At 55.3% G+C, this 13071-nt stretch overlaps 1 protein-coding gene across 1 annotated transcript in view; it reads right to left on the reverse strand.

The window, feature by feature from the left end:
- PRDM15 (PR/SET domain 15) overlaps positions 1-13049 on the reverse strand; it is a 66125-nt gene extending 53076 nt beyond the window's left edge. The window contains 1 exon segment of the mRNA XM_026499728.4: positions 12974-13049. The gene's annotated coding sequence lies outside the window, so the exon portion shown is untranslated.
- Between the last annotated feature and the right edge of the window lie 22 nt (positions 13050-13071).

Consider the following 13071-nt stretch of genomic DNA (forward strand, 5'->3'; position numbering starts at 1 on the left):
CCTAAAAGACCACAGGGCAAGAGCCATCGGCCTTGCTCAGCCCGCACGGGCCAGGTACCGGGCAGGGCGGCATCTGCTAACAGAGCCGGCCGCTTCCCCGAGTACATCCCTGCACTCCCCCCAGCCCCCAGCTATGGACCGAGGTCCCCTCCTGGGGTATGGCCTGCCTCCCTGGAGCCCCCTGCCCTGCCCAAGTCCCGCTCGTTCAAGACAGGGCCCAGGTTCACCCTCCAGACACCTTCCTCCCTGTCCACTACTCTGCCTCCCCAAATCCCAAAACGAAGTTGACCCTTCCTATTAAACAGTTACTTCAAGTTGTCATAAATCATGGACAATGTCTATTTTTTGCTTTTGGGGTTTTTTACTGGATTTCCAACAGGAGCTTGATCTCGATCTTTCTACTCCCTTTTCAAATTCTTACATCCTTTGAATGCCACGCTCCATATACAGTAAGCCTTGATACCTTTTCACTGGACTCCTCAGTACCTCCCGATAATTAAGACTTGGTTGGAAAGTTTCAAATGCTTCATTTGCAAAACTGAGGCCAGAAACTTCAGAAGTTTGGGTAGATTAGCAGTAAGACTGGAAAGAGACCCCCCACATTCCCATCAAAAGTGACTGTAAATGCCTCTCTCTCTTCCTCAGTGTTCACAGAGCACCTGCTCGGGGCAAGGCTCTGCCATTGTGGGCCCAGAACTCAAGGCCCACCTGTGCAGTCGCCCCCACACAGGCCAGGCCCGGCAAGCCCTCCTCCTGGGCGCCCTCCGGGGGTGGCCACACGGGCCTGGCCTTGCTGTCCCGGGGCTCCTGCCTTCCCTCCCTGGACACTGAGCCTTTTGAAGGTTTCCAGCTACACATACTTGAAAGAAAGCTCGAACAGTAAAATCTATTAGTGAAGAAAGCATGTAAATGGATGATGCTATCACAGGAAATGGCAGCTTTTCAGGAAAGTGGCTGGTGCCCGTGACAGCATTTCATCGGCTCACAGAAGGCAACGTCCCTCTCTTGCCCCGGGATGCACAGGCACCCACCATCGCCACGTTGTGAAGGTCTGCCTTACTTGGGGCAGTAGAAAAGTATAAGCCCTCTCCCCTTCCACAAACTACGACAGGGCAGGGGCACCCCAGAACCTGCTGGAAAGGAACTTGGAAGGGCTGGTGTGTGGGATCCAGATTTGGCCAAATAGATCCTCGCCCTCCACTTCCTGGAAGAGGGCCTCCATTCCCCAGGGCAACCTTACGCACTCCTTTCTCGGTACAAAGGGGGAAAGGTCTGAGCAAGGTGCACCAGGTGCCCCTGTGGTTACCAGGCAGGGCCACCCCACCAGGGTCAATCACAAGGTCACAGATTTTATGGGGTCTAGGCATGGCCGCAGGAGAGTGCCAAGCCATCCACGTGTCTCCCGTGATGGCCATGGGTCCCCTGCTGTGCCCGAGCCTGGCCGCCTTGTGCAGGTGGTGAAGAACCAGGGTTCATTTCTATGGCTACAGACGTTCGTCAGCCCAAACTCTGAGATGCGGGGAAGACATCCCACCACCACCCTCACTCAGAAAGCCCAGACACCTCATTGGACTATTCTGAGTTTTGCAGGAAACTTCTAGAAAAACACAGTGTGGGTCTACAGAACACCAGCCATTCAGAGGCTTCTGCAACCCGCCACCAGTCCAACACCGACCTGGAGAGGAGCGAGGCAGCACAGACCACACACGCCAAACCTCCTCCGGAACGCAGGTCTGCGTAAAGGGGCCCGGAGCAGGAAAGAAGCCAGTAGAGCCCCTACGTACCCTCGGCAGAGCGTACGGACGGTTTTTATGAAGACTACTTCACGTGAGGTTGACCACCGGAGGTCCAGCACGCAGGGGGAGCCCCCCAGAACTCGTCCTTCTGTGTCTGGTCCGTGGCACTCAGCACGGTGTCCGCCAGGCTCCGCGACGTGCAGCAGGGCTCAGAAGGCCCTTCCTGCTGCAGCCGGGACGCCCCTCCCCCGACGGCCAGGCCGCGCCGCGCAGGGCCATGCATCCGCCCGCGGGCACTTGGGCTGTTTCCACCCCTCGGCTGTGAATGCGGGGGCACAAGCATCTCTTCGAGGCCCTGCTTCCACTTCTTTGGGTGCAGACACAGAGCTGGAACTCCGGACCGCAGGGGAACTCTGTTTCACCGTCTGAGGAGTCGCCACACTGGAACCACGGCGGCCGGGAGACCTTCCACTCCCGCCGACGGTGCCCGAGGCTTCCAACTGCCCCGCATCCTCCCAACACCCCCTATCTTGTTCATTTGCGTTTATCGTCGCCATCCTAGCGGACAGGAGGTGGGAAAAAGATGATCTTTTAACGTGACCTGCAAAAGCACTGATTTAGAAAAAGCAGCCCGGGTTGAAACATTGCAAAGCGAACACATCACAATCTTAAAACACAGGCTGCTAAAAATAACTCGGAGAGAGAGGCGTTTTCAGAGAGGCTGGTGACGCAAGTGTGAAATGAAGATTATGTCTCGTTTCTTGGCCTGGCTGGGCCTTCCCTGCCCCTCCCGGGACCATCTATGTGACAGGGGACGGATCTGGGAGCAAGGTGATGGCGTCCTGTGAGTCTGTTCCTGGCTGGGACGATTTACCAGATTCACCTCCGCAGCGCCCTCCAACACAAGTCTCCAGTGAGCCACACACGCAATGTTCTGGGAGCTGTTTGTGTTACATTTTGAAATAATTATAGAATCACAGGAAATTTCCAAAAGAGCACACAGAGGCCCCAAATACCCTTCACTCAGTCTTCCCCGACGGCCGTGTCTTATGTAACTATGGATAACATCACAGCTCCCACGTGGCCACGGCATAGTACCAACACCATGAAGGTGACCTGGGCGCGGTGTGTGTCCGTGTCGCTCCGTGTCCTGCTATCACAGCTGCAGATCTGTGGAGCCTCTTCCACAACCCAGATGCAGGAGGACTGTTCCATTCTGGAGAAGACCTCACTGCTGCGCCCCCTCTACGGTCACACCCCCTCCCGCCCTGCCACCCCAACCCCTGCTAACCACGAGGCCAGTCTCCATCTCTGACATGCTGTCGTTTCAAGAACGTCGTATAGTGGAATCGTACACGATGGGACCTTTGGAGACTGGCTTTTTTTCACTCAGCAAAATGCCCCTGAGGTCTGTTCAGGTTGTCACACGGATCCCGGACATCCCTGTTCAGTCCTGAGTTACTCCGCCGTGTGAGCACGATACAGTCAGCTGAACCGTTCACTCGCTGAGGGACACCTGGGCTTCCCCCGACTTGGGCTTTTACACATAAAGCCGCTATGAGCAATTGTGCACAGGCTTTCTGTGGTCACGACTGTCACTTCTCTGGGATACATGCCTCTAAGTGCAAGGGGTCAGCCTGGGTCGCTGACAAGTGCAGGCTTTGTTGACTAAGAAGCTGTCACAGTGTGTGAGAGGCCGGCAGTCTGCGTCCTCGCCAGCATCCGGGGTTGTCACCAAGTCTGACTGTAGCCGCTCGCACAGAGGGACCCTGGCATCACACTGTGGCTCCACGTCGCACGTCCCTGACGGCTAATGATACTGGACAGCTTCTCGTGTACCGGTCTGCCATCTGTAAACCCTCATTAGTAGTGTCCCCTCGCGTCCTTTGCCCATTTTCTCAGACCGTCTGGGTTTTTTCTTCCCTCTTGTATTTTGAAGGTTGCCACATATCTAGATCCTTCGTCGGAAACGTGGCTCCCAAGCATTTCCTCCCACCCTACAGCAACAGCACTGCTTTGCATCCTCCCTACGGGGTCTTTGCAGAACGGAGGTTTTTAATTTGATAGAGTCCCACTCACTGATTTTCCTTTCTATGGATTATGCTTTTGGTGTCCTGTCTACGACCCATGCATAAGCCCTGGCTCCCCAAATTTCCTCCTAGCTTCCTTAGGAGAGTCTTACAGTTTTACACGTTAAAGGACATTCTCCCATTTGAATTAATGTTTGTATAAGATGTGGGGTCGAGGTTATTCTGCCTACAGATGAACAACTGGGTCAGCACCGCTGAAATGCTTCGCGCCTCTGCCCAAAACCAGCTGGCTCTCTCTGTGTGGCTCTATGTCTGGTTCTTTCTTCTGTTCCAACGCCCGCTGTGTCCATCCCCGGCCAGCACCACATTCGGTGGACAGCACTCACTACTGTCTTAAGTACCACAGTTTTGGAATAAGTCTTACATCAAGGTGGAGTGTTTCCTCACACTTTATTCTTCTTCTTCAAAATGGGTTAAGCCATACTCATTCCTTGACTTTCTATACAAATTTTTAGAACAATCTTGCCTTCATCGATATGAAATCTTGCTGGAATTCACACATGTAATTTTGGTAATGTTTTAGTTAACAGAATATACCCAAAATATTATCATTTCAACATGTAATTAATATAAGAATAATTAACGAACTTTGTCATATGTATCAGATCAGCCATATCAAGTGTTCAGTCCTGGTCTAGAGGCTCAGGGAAGGTTTTTTAAGCAAGAAGGACATTTTCCCACTGGGTACATGTGCCGTGAAAATATTAAAAGCATTAAGGGAAAAATCACGAAAAGGAAAGAGCAAACAAGCAAGAGCTATCTTGACAAACGTGTGCTGTGGAACATTCCTGAAAGATGGTCTGTTGGGGGGGGACAGGCCCCAGGGAAGCAGCAGGTGGATAGAGAGGAATTTTGTGGCCAGTAAATTTGTGAGACATTGCAGAGTCCCATTCTGGAGTCCTGATTCACAATGGCCCCGAGAAGTCCTGCAATAAAAATCTGTTGGAATGTGTTTAGCCCAGCAGTGTCTGATCTTATTTGGGCAAGAACATTTCTGCACACACTGCTTCACACACTAGAGACCCTCAGTCCAGAGCACAGACGGGGTGCGTCCATGCAAGGAAAGGGCCTGGTCCTGCTGTAGGGCACAGGCACCAGGGACCAGGGTGTGAGCCTGGCTCTGCCGTGTTCTGTATGTTAGACACCTCCGTGTGAGTTATTTCCTCTCCGTGGGCCTCAGTTTCCTCATTCGCACAATGAGTCCCCTTCCAGCCTGCACAGGTATGGTTTTGAAATTCTAGCTCATTGATACAACCCCATAAAACAGTGGCTCCCTAGCACTTTCCATGGCACAACTCTCACCCCCTATGACTCTGCCGTGTATCTATTTTTCAGAAACAAGCCTTCAGTGTCAGAGAGAAGCAGCACGACACAGGAATCATGCCTGGTTGCTTAGTGCAAACCCATGAACTTGGCATTGACAATTCTGTAAACTGGTTATAATCTTCAGTTCTTCCTAATCTTATCTCCCATCATACGTGACTCTCTGCTCCAGCCCAATGAAGTAATCTCCCACGCCCCAGACTTTTAATTTCTGGACCTTTCTGAGCCTCCCTTACCCACGTTCCCGCCAGCCCCACCGCCTCGCCTGGCCTCTGCCTCGTGCGGGGGCATCTCCCCCTCTCTCCCACACGGCCTGCGTGCTTTCTCCATTTGTAAAGCCCCAGGCTGCCACTGTTCATGCCCACACCCTTTCTCCCTGCCACAGTGAGGCCACCATGAGGACGGAGTTTGAGTGTGACGGGCCACTGCATGGCCGTGCCCGGCCCGGGCCTTAGTGACCATTTGAGGAACACTTCATTGCCTAGAGACTAATTTCCAAGAACCGCTTCACCCACGCTACTGGTTCCCACTCCAGAATCTGCAGGCTGATAGTGGCTCTTGAAAGCAGACGTGGGAAGCCCAGAGCCTCTCTGCGTGTCTGAGCGGGATGGACATGGAACATGGGCCTCTGCTGTGGCCACATGGCCTTGCCAGCAGCTTTCTCACTGCAGGATGGCCCCAGCTCCCCAGCTGGTACCGTGTTTCCAGACCCGGGACCTGGGACGTGGGGACAGGAGGCCCCTGGGCGGTGGGGCACATACCACCTGACCCGCAGGATGAAAACTGTCTTGGGCCAGCTCAAGCCACCTCTCAGGGCAGGGCCCTTGGATGACAGCGCAGCAGGACCTCCTGTTCCCATGTCTTTCTCTTCTTCTCATCCATCAAAGTGAACAGCTACGGGGCACCCGGGCGGGGCAGGCCAGCGCCCGACTCTCGATTTCGGCTCAGGGCCTGATCTCAGGTCATGGGATTGAGCCCCGCGTCAGTCTTCGTGCTCAGCTGGGAATCTGCTAGAGATTCTGTCTCCCTCTGCCCCTCCCCCTGCTCAATTGCTCTTTCTCTCGAATAAATAAATAATTCCTTAAAAAAAAAATAAAGGTGAACGGCTACTAACCATATACGCACTGTGGAGGCCAAAAGGCCTCTGGAAGGAAACCACTGCCCCGGTTTCTGATCGCGCCTCCCCAGCGGGGCTCTCTCCTGTCTGTCTTTCTGCCACGTCTGCTTCCACATCTGGAAAGGACAGGCCTCCGCTGAGGCCCCTGACGGCTCACCTCTGGGGGCTGCACCCTCAGTTCTCACCGCAGCCGACGAACAGGGAGCATCCCCACTCTCCCCCCGCCAGCTTCCCCGACATCGTCTTCGTTAAATCGGTGTTTGTAATATTAGGACTCTGAAAACACTCTTGACTGCTTGCTCAAACAAATTGATTAATTCATTTCCGGTACGCCGTTTAAAGGTAATGACCTATTTTTTCACACGTTCTTAGTTCTTACCATTTGTAGGTACCGTTTCGCTGCACGTGTGTGTCAGATTTTGTTGTGTGGCTCTGTGCAGGTCACGCTGCTTGTGTGTAGATTTGCTGTATTGTTTCACATAGGTTTTGTGTTGTTTCTGTGCGGCTCCTGTTGTGTGTTGTCTGCGGAGACCTTGTGTTTGTAGATTCTGTGTATTGTTGTTTCACGTCACTCTTGTGCCGTGTGCAGATTTTGTCGTATGTGCTGGTGTGCAGACCTTGCGTACAGTCTGTGTGTGGCTTCTGCCGCGGGAGGTTTGGCGGGGTGCGTGTGTGTGTGCAGACGCTGCTGGGGGCGGAGGTGGCAGCACTGGGGCCAGGTGCCCATGGCTACGCCTCCCCGCGTCCTGCAACTGCGCCGCGCCTCCTCACAGTGTCAGTTTGTCTGCCCTGGGTCAAGCCATCACCAGGGTGCAGGGGGCCCACCGCGCTCCCGAGCGTACCTTGGAGGCCGGACACAGGCTGGGGCTGGGCCCGTGCTTCCCCGGCGCCCGGACTCGGTTAGTGAGCCGCTCTGGACTCCTGAGTGTCCTTGCCTCCAACCTCGGGGTCACTCTCTCAATCTAGGGGCACATTTCCCAGTGGTTTCCTTGCACAGGTGTGTGGGAGGCACATCTTTTGGGAAGACTTGCCACATTTGCAGACGTCTTCATTCGTGTCTCCCACGAAAGCTGGTTCACTCAGACCAGGAAGGCATGATGCCACGGTCCTCCCGCGTCCCGCAAGCAGGGGAAGGCTGACACCATGCCCGCCGGCCAGCCTCTGCATGGGATCCCTGCCCCCAGAAGCTTTCAGACCTTCTGTCTCACTCCACTGCCCTCACGTGTCCCAGTCTGCTTCGGGACTGAGCGCTGGTGGGGGACCCCCTCAGCCTGCAGATTTTCTTGTGTTACTTCTTTTATAGTTTCTCCTGTTTCCTCTTCCTGAACCCCTTCGTCTCATCAGAGACAACGTCTATATCTCTGACATGTACGTCTGGTTCTTTAAGAGGATTTCTGAGCAATGAGCGGAGAGAGAGGTCTGCACTCCGCCTCCCTGAAAATGCAAACCGAGGTAGCATGGCCTTTCTCGTGCAGAATAGAGCCCCACGTGACAGCTGTCTTTCTGCACACACACATTTCTATATGGGAGGCTGACATTTTCAAACCAGGCCCCCTTGGGAGCTTTGGTGATGAAAAGACCCTCATGCGTTCTTAGCAGAAGGTGGGGGAGCTCCGTGGACACAATGCAAAGTGGTGCAGGACAGAGTTCAGGGAAGTCAGGCGTGCCGGGGAGAGGGGCCCCGAGGGACGAGCAGAGACTGAGAACGCAGAATCAATTAACAGGACAGAAGCTGCCAGCTCAGAACAAGGACTCCATCAATTTCTGGACTGACGTGTTGTTAAAATCACACCTATGTTTTGGGCCACAATCAAAGGCAAATGTACTATAACTGATCAGCACATTCATTTTTAGCCTTACACAAGGCGAAACGCGTGCATCGCTCCTTCTCTAAGGCTCCTTGTCCTGCAGGGACAGGCTCTCCTCCCCGGAGCGCGAGCAGGAAGTACAGTCCTGCCCGAGCATCATCCCCGCGCGGACCATGATGTAAAGACAGCCGAGTCTCGAAGAGTGTGCCTCCAGCTGCATTAAGGGCAGGAGGCCGCTGGGCGGCGGCGTTCTGCGGACGTGTGCGATCCACCAAGGCTCACGGCTATAAGCTGGACATGCGGATCATGCTAGACACCAAGAACGAGCCAAACGGAGCCAGTAACCCATGGGACAGACCAGGCAAAGAAAGGCATCATCTCTGAGAAACCCAAGATTCAATTTTGTGTGAGTTTGTGAAACTCCGATCCTGCAGGCTCGGGAAGGCTCGGGGGAGGGTCTAGAGTTAGATTTCTGTGCATTTCAGAAGGGCCCCCACTGTGACCGAGAGCTGCCCCCCTGCGCCACTCCAAGGGCTCAACACCCCAAATTATCCATGGCCAGCTTCCAGCTTCCATGACCCCTTCTTGTTTCCTGTTCCAGAAACTCTCTCCCTCCATCTGTCAAACTCCTACCCAGTCTTGGGCACCTCATCCAATGCCCGCCCCCTCCGCAGGGCCCTCCTGGCCACACCAGTCCTGCCGGACAGCCCGCCACGCCCACTTTTCCCTGGGAGACCCAGGCCACCTGCACCCTCCTCAGTACACACCTCTCTCTGCAAGTTTCGGCCCTGGAAGGTTCACAGCAGCCTCAACCAGAGCTCACTCATTAAAACAAAAATGTTTTCCTTACATCACCTCCCCCATGGCTCTAAAGCCCCATTTCTGTTTCTTTCTATTGCGAAACTCCTGGGAAGAACTCTGTTGGCTTCCTCACCTCCTGTTCTCTCTTGAAAGGGAGGATTCGCTCCCATGGCTCCACCCAAGCGAGCCCATCAGCCCCAGCGCCTTTGTCTTAACGAGTCAGCCCTCCATCAGCGCTAGGCATGGGGGGGGTGGTCTGCAGGCAGCCCTCACGCCCTCCCTCTGGAAACTCCCAGTCTTCCTTAGTCTCTCTGGGGGCGCCTTCCTGTCTCCTGTCCAAAGCTGCCCCCGGTGTTGGTGGTGGTGGGGGTAACCCAGGCTGCCCCTGGGTCCTCTCTCCCTCCAGACCCAGCACCTGCTCCCGTGTCACCTCCCATGCCCGTGTCCCCAATCCAGCCCTTAGTCCAGCCCTCCGCCCCTGACCCCACCTGACACCTGGTTCCAGGCACCAGCGACCTCTTTGCTGACATTTCCTGCACTGGAGCTGACAGCTTAAACTGCTCGTCCCTAGTTTTAACAGCTGCAAGGGACATAATTTCCAGCATATTATAAATATTGGCTTCTTAAAATAAAACCGTTAGGTCACTCTTCTAAACATGACTATTGGAATCAAGCACAACAGTGTGACATCTACTGCCATCTGTTTACGAAGCACAGGCACGAGCTTTCCCTCCACCGTCAGGAAGTTCACGGCCCTTCTTTGTCTGGGATCTGCATCCCCCTCCCTGCAGACACTAAACCCACTGCTCCGTGCTCTTGCCTGAAATGACGCTAGTGCCCACCCTGCAAATACGCACATCAATTTATGCACATCAGTCAAATCCGTCTTGATTTTCTAGGACCAGAGCGTGTGATCGCTTCTTCCGGGTTGAGTTAGCACTGCAGTAACTGGAACCCCACTGATCCGAACAAAACGACAGCACACATTTCGATAAACAGTCACCCAACATAGAAGCCATGCCTGATGAAGCAGAGAGGCCTTTCCCCAGCCGGTTCACCTCTCACGGACACACGCTCACATCTGTTCCTACTCTTCGTTTCTGTCAATGTGAGTGCAAGGAGCCTCACTCCACACATGGGTAACCGGGAGCGAGCAGCTCCTTACTGCAGTGTCTCTCTCATGCAGCCACTCATCGGTGACCACCATGACCGCCCAGGGTCCCCACCTCCTCCGTCGGCACAAGGACACCTTCCGTCTGCCGAAAGCCTGAGGTCTCTGACCCACAGCGAAGCCACTCCCCCGACACCCACATAGCTGTTGGATCCTGAGGTTTCTGTACCCTAGGGCCACGGCCCACCCCAGGACTGGGGGTGGGGGTTGCTCTCTCCTGGACTCCGAGAGAAACGACCCTTTCTCAGGATCAGAGTGTGCAGCAAGGCGAGGATGCAGACTCTAGGCCCTGAGCAAGGGTTTCTCCCACTGCAGAGCGGCAGTTTAAAGACGCCACTGTCTGCAGGGCCCTGATTGCCCTTGATCACCACCCCCTCCTCCACAGTCTCCCTCAACCTGTCACCTGCACCTCAATAAATGGCACCTCCACTCACCCACCACACATTCCCCAACCAAACCTGCAGCAAGGCCTCCTGGCTCTGGAAATACCCTTTGTCCTGGTTCCTCCTTTGCCTCCTGCCTCCACCCTGTTTGCAATGGAATCTTGTCAGGCCCGGATTCCCCACATGGCAAGCATGGGGTCATCTCTAAAATGACACAGATCTTGTCCCAGCCTAGCCCAAAGCCCTCCGTGGCACCCACTGGGCAGCAGGATGCCCTCTGAATGGCTGACAGCCTGTGTGGCCCTCCTGGGCTTTCTCCCCTCGGTCACACCGCCTTGCTCATCCTTGGGCACACAAAGCGTGTTCCACACAAGGCCTCTGCACCTGCCACTCCTCTACCCCTGCCACTCTCACCCTGGACGTCCAGGAGCACCTCACGGCACTGGCTGCAGCCCAAATGTCCCCCGCTCAGACTGCCTGTGTGTCCACCCCTACCCATGCCCCCACCTGCTTCCTGTTCCCCTACTTGCTCTAACCGTGGTCCACCTAACCGAGTTTTACTGTTTCTGGTCAATGCCTCCCTCCCTTCCTTCAGAACATCGGATCCAAAAGGCAGGGCTTTCTCTCTCTCCTGTTCTCTGCAGTGCCCAGCACATGATAGGCCCACACTCAATAAATATTTGTGGAATGAATGGCCAAAGGGATGAAAACGCACACCCGTGAACTGTTTGAGGTGAGCTGGGACTGTACCACCCACCCCTTACAAGTGTGACAAGAAGACTGAGAAAGCACATAAGTCGTCACTGAACAAACTTAGCCTCTGAAATCATGTGTGTATCAGAAACGTACCTTAAATCTCCCTTAAGTCTGCAAAATGGGAGGAGTGTTCTTTTACTGGTTTTCTCCCCAGATAATGATATCAAAAGAATGATAATGAGAGGTTTATCTGAGGCAAACAGAGTTCTTTCTCAACTATAATTACTCTAAGGAAAGGTATTAGGCTTGTAATTGGGGTTGATTTTTTAATTTATTTATTTGTCTTCTGGGAAAAAATAACCGTCCTTTCTGCTTCCAAAATAGAACATAACATTATATTCTCTGTTGGGAACTTTTTTTGCACAAGTATGAATCAAAGATGTCAACAGGGAAAACTCTATAAAGGAGAAATTTTGCTGGTTTTCCCTTTCGGAATCCAAACTACAGCTCTACATGGTAACTATTCACCATAAGGCAGTGATGTCAAGGAAATTCAGAGAGGCTGCGTGGAGCAGTGAAAACATGGACGATGGGAGAAGGTACAGCTCTGAAACAAAATATCATGGTGTGCTGTGCTGGGGCTGGGGCGTCTCACTTGTCAACACAGCGTCTACCTCCTTGCACCCTCTGGGACCCGTCTCTCCTCACTGCCTTCTAAGGTTTATCACAAAACCAGATGCTTCCTTACTTTTCATCCTCAAAAATATCTCTGGGAACCAAGCTGGGTTCTCCGAATTTTTCTGGTGAATCCGGATTTTATGAAGTGGCTTAAGCAAAGGTGGTTTTGTGTTGGCAGCGTTCAATACATACAGGGTCCGCGAGTCTCTGATGTCACGCTTGTTTCTACCATTTTAACTTACCCTTTGGTGGGGGGGGAGAGTTGGGGCAATTTCTGAGCATTTGCGGGGAAAAACCCCATCCCCTGCTTCAGGAGCTTAATAAAGGTGAACCCATAACTCTATCAAGTAGGTCGATTTTCCACAGTGAGTTTACTCTTGTCTTCCAAACCCGACCCTCACCGCGCACACCTGTCCCTCTCGCCAGAGGCCACATGGCCAGCGTCTCCACCTGTGCGCCGGGCCGGGCCTCACCAGGGCGGCCGGCGAACCCCTTCCCGGCACAGCCGGCCACCCCATGTCACCTGTCTACGGACTTCACTCCCTTCCCTCGGCCGCCCAAGGGTTTACAGAAACGGGGCGAGGGCGGAGTGCTCTGGGGGGGCCTAGGGAGCCCCATTGCCTGGACTGCCCGGTCTGCCTTCCTAACCGCCGGGACGGAGGTCAGGGACCCTCCCCGAGCGCCCCCGGGGGCCGTGCCGGACGACGGGGGACAGTGATATCACGCCCGGCCGTCGGCGGCGAAGGCGCCCGGGGGCGGGGACCGCGGCCCGGGGCCGGGGGCGGAGGAGCCCCCGCGCCGCACCCACGGGCGAGCGCGGCCCCGCGGCCCCGCGGCCCCGCGCCCCGCGCCGGCCGGGCGGTGGGCGGCGGGCGGCGGGAGGCGGCGGGCCCGGAGCGCGCGGGCCGCGGGGCGGCGGGCGGGCGGCGCGCAGGGCGATCCCGGAGCGGCTCCGGGAAATCCAGCCGGGTTTTGACTCCGATCGCCCACGGAGCCCGCAGCCGGCGAATGTAACAAAGAACAGTCGGCATGGCGGCTGGACCGGGGCGGGCGGCGGGCGGGCGGGGCCGAGGCGGCGGGCCGGGCGCGGGGCGCGGGGCGCGGGCGCGGGCCGGGCCGGGCCGGGGCGGCGCGCGGGGGCGGCGGCGGGCGCGGGGCCCCGGGCTTTACCTGCCTGTGGAATGTGCAGAGCGGGCTCGGATCCGGACTCCGGGTTGCGATCCGCTCCGGAAACTGCGCAGCACCGGAAGCCGGGGGGCGGCGGCGGG

This window comes from Ursus arctos, unplaced genomic scaffold (genome assembly GCF_023065955.2).
Source record: "Ursus arctos isolate Adak ecotype North America unplaced genomic scaffold, UrsArc2.0 scaffold_4, whole genome shotgun sequence".
Lineage (NCBI taxonomy): Eukaryota > Metazoa > Chordata > Mammalia > Carnivora > Ursidae > Ursus > Ursus arctos.